The sequence below is a fragment of the Cyprinus carpio genome, chromosome B17 (assembly GCF_018340385.1).
Source record: "Cyprinus carpio isolate SPL01 chromosome B17, ASM1834038v1, whole genome shotgun sequence".
NCBI classification, from domain to species: domain Eukaryota; kingdom Metazoa; phylum Chordata; class Actinopteri; order Cypriniformes; family Cyprinidae; genus Cyprinus; species Cyprinus carpio.
The window spans coordinates 8,664,007-8,683,544 of NC_056613.1; the positions used below are offsets into that span (position 1 = coordinate 8,664,007).

At 38.4% G+C, this 19,538-nt stretch overlaps 2 protein-coding genes across 4 annotated transcripts in view; one reads left to right on the top strand and one right to left on the bottom strand.

Moving 5' to 3' along the window:
- Nucleotides 1–19,538, bottom strand: part of LOC122140127 (HHIP-like protein 1) — a 351,574-nt gene that overhangs the window by 299,641 nt on the left and 32,395 nt on the right. The gene's annotated exons all lie outside the window — the stretch shown is intronic.
- LOC109108078 (B-cell lymphoma/leukemia 11B-like) overlaps nt 1–19,538 on the top strand; it is a 392,484-nt gene that overhangs the window by 211,945 nt on the left and 161,001 nt on the right. The gene's annotated exons all lie outside the window — the stretch shown is intronic.

Here is a 19,538-nt window from a genome sequence, read left to right on the forward strand (position 1 = left end):
GGATGACTTTTATCAAGAGTCAATTTCACTTCATATATTCACTCATCTTGGATAATTTTAGTCAGTGTAGCCGATTTCATCATCAGGATGACTATTATGTAGAGTTTGTTTTATTTCATTGAGTGGCATGTTTTCATTTCATTGAGTGGCTTGTTTGCATTTCTCCACCATGCACACTGCAAAATATATATATTTTTTAGTTATTCCATATTTTCCAGTTTAAATATCTTAGAATCCTTAAAACAAGATCAGCTTAGCTGAGAAGCAACACTGTGTACAATATTAAGACTTTTTTTTTGAGAGTGTATCTTTAATACAGTATTTAATACAATTGTGTTGTATTTAATTGCACTGGGAGATATAACTAAGTATAAAACAAGTTAAAAACAAGCGAAAAGGTCTGTCAGTGCAGTAGACAAAAACACTTATATTCAAAATACCGTCTATTAAAACAACTCTTAAAAAATTACTTGAAGCAACAGTGCATAAAATGTTGTCTTTTTTAAGGATCTTTAGACATTTTTACTGGAAAACAACCAATTAAAAAACTCACGTTATATATAATATATATATATATATATATATATATAAATATCTATATATATATATATAATTTTTTTTTTTTTTTTTTCTTTCAGTTCAATGAGGTTTGTCCTGGACTGGCCTACATTTTCAATTCATTTATTGTTTCTGAATACAGATGCAGATGGCTTTCACAGTCTAGTGGTTTCACAGTCCGACGTGTCCTTGCAGCCTGAAGGGAAATAAAGTTTTCCTTTTGATCAGATCTGGCTTTTTAAACCATCCAAAACTGCTGGCTGTCCCCACACAAAACAAGCAGATAAGAAATATTCCTGTGCCTTGCTCATTCTCAGGGGAAAATGAGCAAAAAAATTGAGAATTCGAAAGATTTTGCCTCGTAAATCACAGTAGTTACTCAGCTGGCATTTTTATCTTTCTGTGGGTGTGTCTCATTGTTTAAGCCTGGTTACTTCTCTGTACACACAGGCAGACTTGACAAACACTAGACATTCATCTTTGTCTCGAGGTGTTGACTTGTCTCTGTGAGAGAGGCGCAGATACACATGTTTAAAGGTGTAAGAATTTGTTTACCCACACCCCCGTTAGATCAGGGTAAAGGATTGTTTATTCCAGATGTTTACTGTAATGTGCTTCTGTTTCTTTGACAAAACTTAACTTCCATTGTTGTGCAGACCTACTCTAGCATCCTCAATGACTAGAGCTGCAACATCTAATTGTTACCACGTACAGTGGATTTCACTATTGATTTAATAGACATTAGTCAGGGGTAGCATCGTATTTAAGGTTTTGACAGAAATTAAAATGAGGCTGTGAGGGATAGCGTTCCAGTGAATTGTACTGTTTGTTTTACCTAAAATATACATGTGTAGATTATTTGGCGTTGGACTTAAATGTAGCTTTTAACATAAATGTATGTATTTATGTATAAATTCAAATGTGATTGAAATCCTGCATGTAAAGCAAGTAAATATTAATATTTTAAGAACAATGACCTTTTACTCGGGATATTCCGTACGGTTGAAAAGTTTGGTGTCTGTACGACTCTTTTTTTTTTAATGTTTCATGAAAAAAGTTTCTTCTTCATCACTCATCAATGCTGGGGCATTTTATTTGATCAAAAGTATAGTAAAAAGAGTAAAAACAGTATATTAAAATATACTGGTTATCTATTTTATTGTCCAGTTAAATCTATTCCTGCTGAACGCGCAGCTAAATTTTTCAGCACACCTTACCTCCATTCTGTTTTTTGTCTTGGCTGGTGTTCTGTACCGGGACACTGGGATGACGTATTGTTAAGGGTTGTAACAGTATTGTGTCACAACGCTTGAGGCATTCGGCCAATCACAACGCACTGGCTCGCTGGCCACTCATAGCACACCTCGCTTTTCAGAACGATGAGCTTTGTACAAATCGTTAGCGTTTTCAGTAGGCGGGGCATAGAGGATAAACACTAAGGTACAGTATGTGGAAAATAATGTGTTTTTTTTGGACACCATAAACCCATTTCATTACACCAAATACACAAAATAATGTTCCTTTTAGCAACATCATATGAACCTTTTAAATATGGGATGATTCCATATTATACAAAACCCTATTTAAAATGCAAACAGAGAGAGTTGTCTCGCGGGCCCCCCTAATGTTGGACTGCCAGCCCATGTTGCCTATTAGGACTATGCGGCCCTGCCTTTGATTAATTTAATGTGTCCTTGCTAAATACAAGTTTTGTGCGATGACTGGTGAAATTAATCAACCCCATAAACGGTATATAATTCAAATCCCCCGTTCAACTTTTTTACACTGGACTTGGACTTCAGCATCAGACACAGCTGCTAGCTAGTGAGCGCCTTTTGCGCCCATGGATGATTGAGGCCACAGATTTGAGACCTGGAAGGAGCTGCTTTGCTGTTGCCCTTCTCCCCAGAGAGGTCCTCGTAAGGGGCGCAGAGGCTTTCGGCAAGTCAGGAGCCGCCCTCAACTCCCGGTGCTTTTAACTTACGCCCTCCCTTCAGATGAAAAGGAAGTGAGTAGAACTGGCGTTTCAAAAAAGGAAACAGTCCCCCCAAAGCTGAAGCCGTCTTTTGTTTTTTGGTCCCTTTCGCTGCCTCTCTCCACGCTCCAGATCCTCCAGCTTCGGGTCGGGAAAAGTTTAGCGGGGTGTTGCGTTGTGAAACTAGGCTGTTGAAAAGGTACCCCAGAAAGAATTTACTTTGGAGACTCATGCTCCCCTCTGTGCTCTCGCCCTCCCCCAAGTGCCCTACGGCCCTGGCTCTCGCTATCTCAAGTGGCCCAATGTTGGGCATGCTTGAACTTCCGTTAATGCCTATTTGCTTTCAGATGCTCATTTTCATAGAGTTTTTCACTGGAGCTGTTAGCCGATCAATTCTCTGTAGCCATTCATTAGAACCTTTACTGGACCTTGAATTGTTAGTGCGGTCAAACATATTAGCTTTGATTGGCAATATTTTAAATGGTTTATAAAATAATGTGTTTTGAATTGGATTTATTGAGACTCTAACTAACTGCATGATTTACATGCTTTTGGCAAAGTAGCATCCGTGTTTTTCCTTATGCCATACAATGATGGTCAGTGTTGTTCAGATGTACCTTTGGCTCCCAATGACTTACATTGTATAAGACAAAAAGATATGAAAACATTCTTCAGAAATGTCTTCTTTGATGTCCCACAGAAAAAGTAAGTCCATACAGCAGTTTGTGAACTACAAGGAGGTTGACTAACATGATGACAGAATTTAAATTTTTGGGTGAACATCTGAACATTTAGAGAAGCACTGCCATAGTTTGTAGTGCTACTTTAAGTTGGACAAGGAAACCGAAATCACCAGAAATGTAACTGGGCTTCCAGTGGGTTTAACGTTCCACATTGGCCAGCTTAATTTTTCCTTAACACCGAGCAGCTGACCCGGTCATGGACTCATGGAACCTGCTTTATCTGTCCTCTGGCCAATTTTACATAGGTGGATATGAGGAAGGAAGTCCAGATTTCACAGCCCAGTCAAGTCTCCTTTCAACTAGTGCTTCATCAGATGGAACACATTAAATCAAATAGCCCCGTCATACAGACCAGGCTGAATTGTTCAACCTTGGGATCCCTTCTTTCTTTATGACCCTTGTTTGTGCAAACCCCCTAACAAATAACAAATTTTTACAAGGCCAGACAAAATGTCAGTCATAACATTACAGCAACTTTTCACCAGACCTTTCAGTAGTTTTGGTCACCCTGCAGGCATGACAAGTATGACAATTACTAGATTTTTTATTGGCGATCTGGATGACACCACGGGTGAGACAGACAATATCAACAGGGCAGGAAATTTCCTCTGTTCTAGCTGTTAGCATGCGTGGAATGTTTGACGAAGCAGAACCAAGGCTTTCAGAAACATAGACCTTTAGCGTGGCTCACGGATCAACTGCGGTGTGATTGAGTGTTTTAAAAGAGCTCCCATTGACGTGGATCGCTACAGCAGTCCTCCCCCAGGGAACATACAATCCCGCTTAACAGAGTGGAGCTGCTGAAAATCAAGGACACTAATTTCCTGTTTTTTCAGGATTATTGGAACCATGAATTGTTTGGCAGTATTATTCTCATTGCTAAGTGTATTCCGCCTTCGCGGCACCCAAGAGGATTTGTTGCAAGGCTTCTGTTCTGTAACACTGCAGCAGCTCGTCTAGAGGCTTTTTGTTTTAGCCAGCCCCTTTGTAAAAAAAATTAAATCTTTCTGCCATTACACATCAAGCTTTGGATGGACCTGATACTTTTTTTCTGTGTACGAAGGGCATGTGCCTTGGTGATAGGATGGGGGAAAGTTTAAAATGGTTTGTAACTAAATCAGCAGGTAATTAAATAGTTTTTCTTGACACTGTTTTGTTGTAAGATCTACCTCCGATACAATTGAAGGTTTAGAAGCGTAAAGATGGTTTATATTAAGCTAAGGTTGGCTGACTTTTTTCTAGTATCTGAAGTAAAATGGAGTTTCTATGTAGTCCATGGGTGGTATTTTTCATACTGGTCCTGCATCGCATGAAAGGCTGTGGAAAAAAGATGCAGAGTGCCAGATGACAGAATCCCCTTTCATTCTTTTTTTCCTGAAAAACCTTGATGCTTTGGGTTGTGGTTTCGGGTGGTTTCAGGGCCGTTCACGTATCCAGCGGTTTGGCTGAAAACACAGTCTATTTCCCTATCGAGACTGCGGGAGATGGGATTCATCATCTATGGCAACAATGACTCACCTGTGGTACCCATATGCTCTATCATGCCTGCCAAAATCGGGTAGTATTATGTTTTTTCTCATCTCTCATCTTCTCTTTTAAATCTTTCTCAGTAAATACTCATGCATGCTAATATCCTACCTATTACAGAAGTAGTTCCCAACACCCCCCCCCCCCCCCCCCCCCCCCAAACCCCCCCCCAAAAAAAAACACATTTCTTGTACTATCTGGTGATAAAATGAGAAAATTGTAAATCATTTCTGACTCCATGTTTTCCTAAATGAAAGTACAATTATTACGTAGTGACACCTGTCAAGCTCTAAAATTCTCATAAATAATGCTCAAACGATGTTTGTAACATATGTCTGTACAGCTTTATTCACTATACGCTGCAACGTGTGTTCAAAATTGCCTCATGAATAACCTCGATATGCAGCTCTGAAAATCCAATTACAATTAGTGCATGTATGACTTTATGACTTGAGGCAATGAGACTTTGAATTTAGTACTGTTCCCCTCAGATTTCCAAGTTTAAAAAATAAAGTTGCACAAGTCATATGGTGCCATCTGGTTTTGATGAGTAAAGTATTTCATCCTCATCCCTTTATCAGCATTCTTTTTTTTTTTGTGCTTATCCAGTTGTTATTTTAGTATTATTTTATATACTACCGTTATAGCATTTATTAATATTTTGAATTGCTTATGTTTTTATATTTCAGTTTAATTAATTTTTAATTTTTTAATATCACTATTTAGAACTATTTCCTAGATCCTTTTTTAAAAATTTTGCAACTACACAATTATAAGAGCATTTAAGCATTAATGGTGTCTCTGATTTACATTTCTGTAGCAAAAACAACAGTTAATTTAAGTACTTTTTAGTATTTTGTCTTTGATTTTGTCATTTAAATTTTTTTTACAAATATTTCTCAGAGCTATAGACATGGCGTGTTAACATTTGATTTCAGTTTTAGTTTCTAGTACTTGGTTTTAGTTTCAAAACCTTGTTTAGTTAAAGTCTATGCCAGCCGTGTGGACGACTCATAATAAAAGAGTTTTATGTACCAGCGAGCTTTTTTTATTTTGAAAGACTTAGATTGCCGATATAGACACTATCTGTACAATGTATTATTCATGACAATTGACTCGTGATGCGTTGTTGTTTGGGATTGATCAGGGCCATTTGTAATGTGATGATGTTGCTCCCGAGCAACATTGAGTAGTGGTGTGTGGCCTTTCCCAGCCCCACGATCGTGGAGGTCCAGCAGACTTCTTATTGACTGCCCGACGTTCATGTATCTCTAGCACGCCCCACACAAGGACTGGCTTTATGAGCCGCAGGGACGCCCACTGACTCGATCTTCTGCGCACAGAACTAACGACCTCGTCACTCCTTGGCCACAGCGATTAGATACATCATTAAAGCGCTTCAAAGAAGCATGGTACCACTTTTACTAGGCTTGTTGTCTCAGGCCATAACTTTTTGTGTTTACATGACTAGAATATGCTTGACTTAGGATGAAAGTATGAACTATAGACTCGTCTCATTGATGTTAGCGCATACGAGAACATGATGAGTTACAGAGCCCATAGGTATCAGGTGTAGCCAGCTTTGGGAAAAGCTTGTCGTAGTGCCATACTGACATTCAAGACCGCTGTCCCCCCCCCCCCCCCAGACTTTCAACAGGGAGCATGAACGACAGATAACGTACGTGCTGTCGTGCTGTACGTCAAGTTCAAGCTGTTCCACCCCCCCCCCCCCCCCCATCTCTCTGAAATATAGTACTTTTCAACAACATGATACAACTGTTACGTGCTTCTGAAATAATCACTAGCTCTCTGCGTCCTATAACACATGGCCACAGGCTACCTCACTCGAAGCTGATCATGCACGCTGCCTGAAACTTAGATAGAAGTTCTCGAGTGAGGACCGCAGTGAGAGTACAAACAACGCAGTTATATTACAAGTAAGCATGTGTAGTCGCCATGCATCAGGTTGTCTGCTGTACTGGCAGCAGCCTCAATAGCTAAGCATTCTAGAATTAATCTGGCCTCATGCAGGACCACTTTGATTTAACGACGTGGATGAGACAAGGCACACCGCTCGTCCAGAAACCACCCTCCCCGTGGCTTAAGCAAAACAAAACTGTGCCTACTTTGATAGCGACCATTGCTTATCACAGTCAACAACATTCGTTCGTATGTGCTCTGCTAACATGTTTTCCCTCGCCCCCTTTTGGCATTCTTCCATTGCTGATTAGGCTGAATATTGGCATAGCACAAAAGTTTAAAAAGGTTTTATAGTTAAAAAGCACAAGGACAGTTCAAGGGAAAAAATTATATCACCATGAATGTCACCTTTTGTGATCGTATTATTTATGTGTAATATCTTTATATTCGATTCTACTGCTATTCATTGTCTTTCTGTCTGCAAATATTTTCTTCTTGCGTTTCTTTTCCTTCTCTCGTCGTGCAGATGATAGTAATCTTCATGAAAAGTAACTTATGAAGTCGTACCCAACTATGTCATATCTTTGTGATTTATTAGTGTAATCGGTTAATATTATGCCTTTCCATTTTACTTATTCATACACGGTAACTTTCGTGATAAGTATTTCTATTGCACAAACGTTTCTGATTATCCAGAGATTGACTGTTCTTCACACAGGAGTAGTTAGTATCAATTATGATGCCATCACAGAAAAGGCTTAGCAGCTGTTGAACTTGCGATACAAATCTTATCACTGTTAGTTTTTAGTCTGCATTTTTCGGCATATACTAGTATATACTAGTGATACCTATATAACTGCATATGGTATAGTAATATATGATATAATATATACACACAGACACACACACACACATGCACATGATTAGTACATATTTGCTCTACATAATCATAAGACATAGTTACATAGGCTCTTCTCGGGCTGCCATGAATGACATATAGACCTTCTCTGTCTTTGAAATAGGGCAAGTTTCCTACATACCAGCCAGATTGTCGTTTCATGGTACGCAGAACTTGACTCTGTGCTCACTGACTGTGCAAAATGAAATGTATGCCACTTACAGATTGCGATGACTATATGATATTAAAGCTACTAACGTACTGTTTCTGCGCATTTCCACTACCTCCCGCATTACATGTTATGAAATACGCATGTAACCCTGAAAGTATCACAGGACATCATTGTTTTTCAGCGCTGCATTGTCATGAAGTATCGATCTTCTGCAGATGAAGTATTCTAGTGAGAAAGTATCTTCCTTCACTGGAGCGGCCTTTGCCGTGATCACATATTAGGAGAACAACAGAGTGACCTACTTCCTATCTGCAGCCGATGTGCACACACTCACGCTGCTTTTTCACACAAAGCAGCTGACCACTTCAATACATAGCACTTTTTAACGAATCCTGACTTCAACCGTTCCTTGAACGATACTCCTAGTGCAATTCATAAGCAGATTTTAAACCAGGACGCTATGGACTCGAATTATACAGCAATTGTCAAGGTTGTCCCACTCTGTGATTGATAACAGACTTTATCGTTCCTCCCCGGCCAGCGCTAACGTACCATACTCAGACATTCTACATTGCATCTCTTGAATGTAATGCCCTCTAAAAGATTTCTGGGCTCATCATGAATTTGCACCACGTTTCCGTGCGGTCCTCATAGCCCGATCATTGAACTATGATCCTAAATGCCCCTCGTCAGCAGTAAGAATGAATTCGCATAGTACATTAATTGCCACGTAGCTCACTATGAATCCACTGCACTATTTATAATGCCACTAGCTTTTTGAGCTTTATATGTAGTTTGGCTAACTGTACTAAAGCTCCTGCATGGTAGGTGGCAGCTGGCTTCTCAGCATTAGCATGTGCTATGACTTACATGTGTAAACCATGAAAAGTAATGGAGCATGATGATTGTTTTCAGGCGTGGGATGTGATCAGTGAAGTAGGCGATCTCTGCAGTTGAAGTATTCGCGGCACAAAGTCGCTCTTCTCCCTCATTAACCGGCCCTTGGACCGAGACCAATATATGAGGAGCAGAACGAAGAGTGACATACTTCCTATCTGAACCAAATGTGACTGCTCATCTTCTGCTCCTCCAAAAAGAAAGCAGCTTAACCACTTAATAAATATATAACTTTTTAAACTTAGGTATATCATCTTTTATTTTAACACATGAAGCTCTGAACAACAACAAAACACTGATGCTTTTAGAAAAAAAGCTTTTTGTCTCCCCAGCTTACTGCATTTGTCAAATTCCTCAGTTTTGTTTTGACGTGAGGTTTAGGTCTGCTTTTCTTAACCTGTTGCGGCATTCGTTTAGGGAAATTAATACTTTGATTTTTCTCTGCCAGCCACAGAAAGCTTTTGAGTCAGCCAGTGTACTTGCTAAAAGCTATATGTCACTGCAGCCTTTCAGAACCATTTTTGTGTACAAAACCTTTGAGACTTTTTTTTTTTTTTTTCGTCTGTAAGTGAGAACAGACAGGCAGCTGAACCCATAATTCTGAGGATCCCTGACCTATGCAAAGGAATTAAAGGTTCTTCTTATTGCATTGTCAGTACATTCACTGTGTTACCTATATCAAACTCCAAAACCTCCACAACTTGGCTCTCTGATTGTTGTTGTTTCCACAGATTTTGACTTGTGGCCAGCTCTGGTGTCTTGCTTCAATATTTATTTTTACATCGGTGATACAAATCACATGAGGGCGAATGTTGGTTATGTCTGAGGGAAGTCTAGGTAGAAACAAGCATATTTATCACCACCTCTGAGGGAACTTGGATGCTGATTATATGCATTATCTCCAAAGCTGCAGTGCAAGTTGTGCTATGATTGCAAAACCTTGTAGAAACTTTACATTTGAAAAGGATGTATGAATGTATTGAAGGAATTTTCACCCAAAAATTAAAATGTGGTGAAAGTTTACTTGCTAGGGAGGCCATCCAAGATGTAGATGAGTTGGTTTCTTCATCAAAAATTGAGGATGCCACTTGCTCACCAATGGATCTCTGCAGTGAATGAGAGTTCAAACAGCTGATAAAAATATCACAAGTAATCCATATGACATTAAGACATTAATTGATGGTCTGGAGTCATGTTTATTACTTGTGGATTATTGTGATGTATTTAGCAGCTATTTGGATTCTCATTCTGACGGCACCCATTCACTCAGAGGATACGTTGATAAGCAAGTGATGTAATGCTAAATTTCTCCAGATCTGTTCTGATGAAGAAACAAACTCATCTACATCTTGGATGGCCTGAGGGTGAGTACATTTTAATTTTTCTTTACATGCTACTATTTTAATAGTGACTTATTAGCGTATGATTGCAATGCCATGAATAACTAATAAGTTTGCTCTCTTGCAAGAGTTTTCATTGTGTAGTTGTATAATCTTTCCTCAATGTTGATGAATGTTACAGTTCATTGTCTTATGATTTCCAACGTCTTTTAAAACACTTTTCAGCCTTCATGAAAGGAGATTTGTGTTATGTATATGTTTCTTTAATGTACATATTTATTTATTATTTATGTTTCATATCTTTTATTGTTTGGAGAAGTGTACTTTAATCATCAACGGCAGCTCCAGATATCCTCATATATGCACATGCATGATGTGCATGCTCTCAGTGCACATACTACTGATGAGTATTTTTTTATATCATTATAATATTCCCAGCAAAGCATGTGGGATGTAATCACTGAATCTGCTGGTTTATGATGCTTTAAAGGTGCAGAAATGTACACTCTTTGTTCTGTTTTTGTGGCTTCTGTTGCTTTGGTTTTTGTGGGGTAGTACATTCTCCCATGTATCTTTTTACAACATCAAATCCAGGGATATATTTCTTTTTAACCATTTTTTAAACTTGTGTTCCTTTATATGCAACCAAAGAAGAGAAACTACACATATTAAGATGTTTAAAAAATGCAAAAGATGGAAACAATCATATATTTTTTTCTTGATAATATAAAAACTGACATTTAAGAAAGATTAATCCAATTATAAAGACTTCTTTTTCAGATAAAACACAAGCTTTACCAGTACATTCACTGTATGTGTTCTAATATGACTTGGATTTTGCTGCCTGTAGTGCATACTGTTTTTAAGACCTACTTTTGAATCAAAGTACACTGTGGGCTTCTTCAGTTCAGGAGCTGTTCCACTCTAAGGAAATTAAATGACTGTAACTAAATGTATTATTAAGGTCTTTTGTGTTCTTTTCTCACTTTATATTTTGCACTTTTCTATACTGTCCCGACTCGCTTCACAATTAAATTATATTGCTAATCCAGTTGCTGCTCGATTACAAATGTGATAGTTCTGAATTAATGCCTCAGAGGACTTCATAGAAATTACCACATTAGAGGAAACATATTGTACATATTAAGCTTCTTGGAACATATTTTTCAAAAACCCCACATATACAAAACACAAAAAAAAAATATATTATATAATATATATTTAAAAAAAAAAAAAAAAAAAAAAAAAAGTAATAAATAATAAAATAGAAAATAGTCTTTTATAAAAATGTATATATATAAATGGTAGGTAACATTATTATTTGTTTATTTTAAGCTAGATTTATTTGTTCACAAATGTAATAAAAACAGTAATGTTTATGGTTTATTATATTTTCAAATGGTATAAACATAAAAAAAAATTGTTGTTATGTGAAAACCATGATATTTTTTTTCCAGGATATTTTTAAATGATCACAGAATTTATTGTATTCACTTAATGCGTCCTTGCTAAATAAATGTATTTAATTGGATTTTTAAAATCAATTTAATGCATCCTTGCTGAATAAAACTGTTAATTATTATTTTTTATTTTTTCGAAATAATCTTACTGACACTAAAAATTTGAACGGTAGTGTAGCATCTAAACGAAACAATAAATATACATCTAATCTATAGATCTATATATTATATAATATATATATATATTATATATAATATATAATATATATCATACTCTATATAGAATATGGACTAAACATAATGCCGTAAATAAGCCAAAACGTTTCTCTCCGGTGGTTCATGAAGATATTATACACCACGCGAGCATCCGCTTTCAGCTTCAGTCATTCCTTAATTCATTCATCATATTCTTCATTCATCAGTCAGTCAGTCAGTGGGGTGTATGAACCCCTCCGCAGAGACGTCCACAAGCGGAGGTGAGATGAAATGTCACATCAAGCCGTGAATTATCTGAGGGCACTCATCACCAGTACCTGCATTGAGGGCTAGACGTCTGTGTAGCATAGTCAGGAGCACATCCTACATCACTAGCATTTACGTTGGTAGTGAGGGACAAGGTACGAGTGCTGAGTTGATCTCTTTGCGGTCTTGGGCTCAGTGCGCATTGGGCGCCTTCCGAGAGACGCGTGTTTTGAGGAGCTATCCACCGCAGCCCATCACACTCACAACAAGACATGCTCTTCATATATTTCCGCTGGCTAGGAGGCAGAAACTCACGACACCATGGAAGATCACCTTTGAGAACTCTGGGAGCGAATATTAAAGTTTGGAGAACTGCTGAAATACGGGTTTGGGCGCCCAAGAACATCTCGAGTCAGAAGATGGAGTGGACACGCGGACATGAAGGGTTGTTTGCGCTCACTGAGAATTTGCGTTACGTGTTTAATGCCTAATCTTTCACGCTGACGTTTTTTAGATGTCATGATTTTATATGAGGGATGGGCATACATACAAAGAGAGAGACATAAAAGAACCTTGGAACTGAAGCGGGTTGAGTGCCGTTCACAGGAACTCATCAAAAGGTGTGGCACGGATAGCAAAAATCATAATATAAACTATATCCTTATTATTATTTTTTCTTGACATAGTCATTGCTGATTCGAAAGTCCGAGCTTTAACGGTGGGCAGTTTTCTTGAACACTTTGTCTTCTGCTGGTGAAAGGGCTTGCCTGCAAAAAGACGAAGAGCGAATCACATCAAGCGCAAGAGTGACAACATCTCTACGAGAGTATGACAATTCGTCAATAAGAAGATTAATTAGCTATTTTTGTTTATAAATAAAGTTATTTTAACAGCAACAGAAGAGTTTAATATCTAAATTAAAACGTCATTTTGCTCAGAAAATCCCAAAATGAAATGCGTCATGGGGAGAGTTGGGATGAATCAATAACTTTTGAAACAAGACAGCCGGGGGGCCTATAAAAGATTCTAAAGTTTAGCATGACAATATCCATGTCTTTCTGGATTCACTACTCGCACCTAGTCGTATGGTTCAGATGATAGTAGGCTGACGCACCCCCATAAATTAAGCGATAGTACACCACCCAGCTCGGGGTTTGTAACCAGTAGGAAATGTAAAAAAAAACCTGCGAGCTAATTGGTCACCTTAGGTGCTATGATGTCACATCCGAATATACATACTATCCAGGGTCAAAACACAAATGTGTGTTTTAATCTATATTTCTAAAGGCTACATTTTAACTGAAAGGAGGAAACCGTTGTTCGTCAAGATAAAATTATCCTGTTTTAAAAAGGATAAGTTTATGTATTCCAATATTGTGAATGCCAAAACAGCATTTGATCTTTATTGGTGACACCTAGCTCTGGTCTGCTTTGCTACGCTGCAGAAACAATGAATTTAAATGAGTGTTCCAAAAGAGCAGGCATGGTGTACCGACAGGTATGATCTTTTTATTACCGATCATTCATCATCTCCAGAAAGAAGTGCAGGAGTTCATTTGAGAAGTCAAACCACACTGAAAATACAGTTTCCATATATAGTTTAATGTGTGTTTATGTGCCTGGAATGGCTGGGTGGTTAATTTGCCCCACTGTTAAACTGAATAACCCACCGTTTAATGTTCATAGGTATGTTCTTGGTATTAACTGCGTCATGCAATCGTATTAATACTCCTTCACGCCACAAGAAGACTGAGGTCACACTGTGTCGAATAGAACAAACAGGGCATACTAGACGTCGCTGTATCTAACTCCCGATGGATTGCTGTTATTCATAGTGATGCAGCTATTATATCTATTGCAGTGTTAAGTCGAGAGTAGGAAATGCGTAAACTTACATTAGCACTAAGTACCCACAACTTTTAAACAGTCCACTACTCCCAGGCTGTCTCGATTAGAACGCACTGCATTTCGCGCGGCGTATTCCCGTCTTTCTATACATTAAAACAAAGGACGGCTAAGCTCACACAGTATCACTACTAGCATGTAAGCAAACTGGAAGGCCTCTCTTGCACTGACATGACAATCAATAGCAGAAATTCTCGTTCACCGGCACAACTTTGCGCCGAGGGCGTTTAGGTAAACACTATTGCTCAAGGGGTGCACGAAGACCTGCCGGATATAGCTAGACTGGTAAATACAAGTAAGCATCTTGGTCTATACAAACAGTTAGCGTGTCTTTGTGCGTTGATTTATGATCAGTATATAACTACTACAGTGTCACCTGAGCTGATTAGAATTCCGAATACATGTAAGTTACCTATATGGAGGAAGACGCGCGTTTGGTTATTTAAAGTAGCCACCAGGGATCACGCAGACATGGGAGAGCCCACTGGTTTCACACAAAAACTGTGACCCTTTACTAATCAATACACCAACGCGCAGAGAAACTCTCGTAGGAGTTCCGTAGCCTTGGTTGCTATAAATTGATAAGGCCAATAATCACAGGGCTCTTCCTCTCCTCCAAGCCCCCAAGCAGACCCCAATTCCACAAAATGGCGCCAAGTATGTCTTGACTCACCGCTTTGGAGAGTTCACATTGGTGTTTCTTAGCATTGAGCGCGTTTTTGACTCGGGTGCGGAAAAGCAAGCTCTAAAATGTCCAGTGCTCTGTTTGAAAGTATATTGCGAATGCCTTGGTAGATGCTGTGAAAGCTATATTCAGAATTTAATAAAGAAACACCAGATAATATTTCACAAAAACCACCAGAACACACACATGCAGCCTGAAAGTAGGAATAGATTTAATAACGTGCCTGAATGTTGCTGAGTACAACTATTTTTTAGATCTTGGCCCTACAAAACATGTTGTGCAGCATCGAGATCTGATTATAAACATCTGAAGCTTGTAAAAGAAGAAAGATGTGTATCCAATCTGTCTTTTTTAGTTTATAACATTAATTACAGTTGGTATCAAGATGTACAGTACCACGGTACATTTGGTACAAGTTGGTTATCAAGTGTCAACAGGAATTCTAGGGGGACTGTGATTTTCTGAGGCTTGCATGACGCTAAATGAAGAGTTTTTGACACAAGCCATCTGAGAGATGCCAGACGTGGATCTGTGTGGGAGAGAATATCCATCTAGGCGCTCTAACTTTGAGCTTCACTTGCTGCACACAAGAAGTATTTCATATGGAAAACCCATTTCTGCCCCTGATAAAAAACCAGGTACATATGAGTAAAGTTTTTAAAACAAGAAATATTCATTCAGCTTGTAAGATATAAATGGCATAAGTTTAAAAAAATATGCATCCCATTTGCCTTTATTCTTTCTATGCGGTCAAAAAGGGTAATGCTTTGTGAGGTTATTGTGGAAATCAGACTGAATGTTTTATGTGCTTTGGGACTCTGGTGCCTCTCCAGCTTCGGTGCGCTGATGCCCTGTTCTTGTTGTGGTGGCACCTTGGCTCCAGCATATTCCAACTCAAAGCATCCCCAGACCATGTGTGTGTAGTGTGTGTTATTTTGGCAGGGGCCCCGCATATTCGTTTATTCTCCTAGGGTCTCTGTGCTGTCCAGATGGCACAGTCCTATAAAAAACACAACAATTGTTTTGTGAGGAGAGGAGATAACATATGGTACATTGATGCTGTTGAGGCATGCCAAGAGAATCAGATTGTAACACCAGGTGGGTATGCTGGAAGAAAAATATAGAGAAAGAACAACATAAAGGCATGAGGACAATGATTGTCTCTGCTAGGATCTGGGACAGGATTCCGCTCCTTACCATGTCACTCTTCTCACAAGTGGCCTTGCTGTCTTGCCTCCTCTGTTTCTTTTGGCCCCCTTTGTGGAGAGTCAGGAATTTTGGCTCCAGGGACTTAGTTGTTGCGAACCGCTTTGCGGCACAGGAAAGTATTCTTTAAAATTTCTTTTCGCGTATTAACCTGTAGCACTCATTGTGAAATCATAGGCCATCCTTTTCGTCTCAGCTGGTGAGTAAGCAGTTTCACCCATGTGAAGAAAGTGATTAATACAAACTGCAATGCTGAGTGAGGAGCTTATCTTGGCGTGACTTTTTCTCAGAGGTTTGATTATAGAATGATTGATGGGAATGGTATGGAAAGATCTCTGGAAGGCCACAAAGTGAGGAAAACACTTGAAATCCTTCATTGCGCTCACTACAGGCAGGCAGACGAAAAATTTTGTGGATGGTAAACATCCTCACAGGTTTTACACGGCTGTAAAAAAATAGACAGTAGTTCCCAACTGCACTCCGACTGTGCAATTCCTAGCTGACACATTCACTCAAATCCTAAGTTCATGTTTACTGTCTTCTGAAGGCCTTTTAAATGAGACATGAATATTTGGCAGAATAAAGATTTCAAACAAGAACAAGATTTTAAATAGTAATTGCTATGGAAAATTCACACATAGATAACCATATGTACTTGTTTTCTTCGTTCAATGATGAAAACGTTACATGCCAACCAATAAGATTCTGGCTTTGGGTCAAGTGTCAGTGCTTTTTGATGGCAAGATGCAGCCAGTCAAACGCCAAACATTCAAAATGGGGCAGTACAATGGTTAGTACGTTTCAGTTATACAACAAAACTTAGTTGACAATGGGGTTAGGCTATGTTAAAGTAGCCTACATATTGTCAAATTAAAAAACAGTCAGTAAATAAACAAATGTAAGTCTCAGAGAAGTCAAGTAGCCTACAATAGTTTTGTAGTAGTAAACATTTGTGTAAAAAGGATTTAACATTCTCATTTTTATTTCAAATCAGGCGTTTTGGCAAAATGGCTCGTGGTTTAGTGAGTCAATAAACTAGTAGCCTAACAGCTCTGAATGATCCACTGACTTTGTAACAAGAAATCACAGTCATTTGTTTGCGTTAGACATCAGAACTCACAACTGTGGCGTGCACTGAACCATGGTGACGACTTTTTGGGACACGTACCAAGCTTTACTTTTCGCGACTGAAGTTTAAAGCTGCAGTCCATAACTTATTGTGGCTCAAAATTATCCGAAATCAATATTTGAGCAAGTGGCATAACCAGCCTGTGTTCAAAACTATCGCCTTTCTTTAGCCTATTTCACAACGATGATCGCTTATAACCAGGTTCTTCAGGTTTTCTAATTTGAGTGGTACGGGTAGGTTTTTTCAGGAAATTTGAGCATGCTGCTGCGTCATTACTTCACATCTGTAAACATAAAGAAGTTGTCCCGGCTACTAGGCTATCATGTGAGGATGCTGCAGGTGGTGGATCGTTTATAGTCTTTTCTCACAGCAGCTGGGATAATTAAATGTATCATTTTGATGGCGGATTGTAATCCAGAAAGGATTATGTGTTTTATGAGACAATGTGAATGAAATTAAAACTATATTCAAGTTTTAAATGTGCTTCTGATTAAAGATAGCCTGGGATTACACAAGATTTGAATTTTAAAGACAACCAGTTCGAAGGGAGCATAATTTGCTTTTTGGGTTAAAATAATTTCTTAATATGAAATTCGAATGGTATGACAATTAGAGAATAGACTGTACAGAAGTTGAAATCTGCACGCTAATACACACTATATAGTCACGTAATGCTGATGTTGTTAACATTAACAATTTGAGAATAAAGTATAATATTTTTGATAATAATTTGCACGGTAGCGCGATTTATTGTAATGCTTTTATTCCTCACTTGGTCAGAACAATTGTGGCAGACTTGTTACTTACTTGTTCAGATGTTCACAATATATGGTGAAAAATTCTTATTTGGGTCACAAATTCCAAGACATATTGTGAAATACAGTAAATATCCACTCCGGTGCGATGACTGACTGCCACACATACACCTCAAAACATTCGATTCATCCGCGCTGGAGCTGTGCCGACGCACAACCCACGCAAGGAAGGTAATTCTGCTAATAGCTGCAATTGCAGGTTTTCAAACAGAGTTGGCGACAAAGAGGCAAAACTTATGGACTGCAGCTTTAAATTATTTCTGCACATTTTATTATATGACGCATGGTGACTGCTTCAGTTTGTTGCTCTGCTTTTGAAACAGCGTTCGATCGCGTCGGGATAACGCTTGTTTATCGGTCGATAATCTCAAACGTATTTCCATCTATCAAAACACTAACTCTGCGCTGAACAAATTTGAATGGAAATTATAAAATATTGAATTTAAATAGAAAAGCTTTTCGTTTAGACGTTAATAATTGTGTACAAATCATTAAAGAAGCTTCCATTCCATTCCTCCTTCCCACCCCCGGTAATGATGAACTTCATTAGAGCGCAATGGTGAAGTTTATCGTCTGGAGCAGAGGACATCTGTTTTGCGTTTGGGAGAGACACAAGCAGTGAAGTTATAAGATGCAAGGCAGGCCATGCATGATCAGTAAAGAGAGGCTTTGATCAGACAGACTCAACCCCCCCCCCTTTCTTCTCTGCTGCGTCAGAAGGGAAAATTGGGACCATCAAACCAAGTCTCTAGATGAAGAAGAGCAGGAATACCACATGTTGAAATGCACCAAGGTGATCTGAATCTGTGACGATCTGAGATGGAGATTTAAAAGTAATGAGTTATAGCGTTGGTTATAGAGAATGCTTGCAGAATGATGTGGCCATGATGAGGACATATGTGTCTCTTGTTTTCTGATTTACGCTTGTGTATGTTGCTTTTCTTTTGAAGTCTCTGGTGGCTTATAGACAGGGCCTCCGCAAGAACTCTTTGAAGCACAGCATGATCCAAAATGTAAAGTCTAAACTGAGTTTCATCTGGTGCTTATTGCATGTTGGAGAGTGCATGCAGCTAAAGACAACATGAACATTTATACTATTTACTTACAATATTTAAATGTCCCCGGTCTTGTTCTGCACAATTCATCAGTGTATATTATTTTAAAGAAAAAGAAAACAATTTTGTTTTATACAATGTGTGTTTGGGGAAAAATAATATTAACCAATAATACTTTTGACCCACACTATATAGTATTTAATATTAAAATAATTATTATAGTAATATTTTACCTTTACTAAAAAAAAAAAAAAAAAAAAAAAAAAAAAAACTTACAAAACTTGGAAATCATTTTTTTTTTTTTAAAGGTCACCATCATCTGCCTCAATTTTGAGGCTTGAGACTTGTTGACATGATTAGTAGCAAACTGCAAAGTGCTTTAGAGTATTGTCATAGTTTGTGGACAACAGGAAGCCTTTCTTTGTACCGCCACAGACTGTATGTCTCCATATTAAAGTAAACCAGATGAAAGAGATACATATCCCTTAATGTGTAATAATTTACCTGCATGCACTGTCCCGACTCCTGAGTCTTCCTCTAGGGATTCACAGTCCCTCTCCATCCGTTGAACGCAGCATTACCCGTAATGTCAAACAGCTGTCAAGAGAGTGAGCCATGATGTTTGTCTGCTGTCTGTTTTGTTATGTTGCTAATGGTAACCCAATGAAGCATCGATTGACAGATATGCAGCATGGAAATCAAAGAACTCAAAGATTGCTTTTTGTATATACGAAACCTTAAAAGAGACGGACAGAGTCTTCCAAATGTCTGGGAAACAGGCTTTTCCTGGA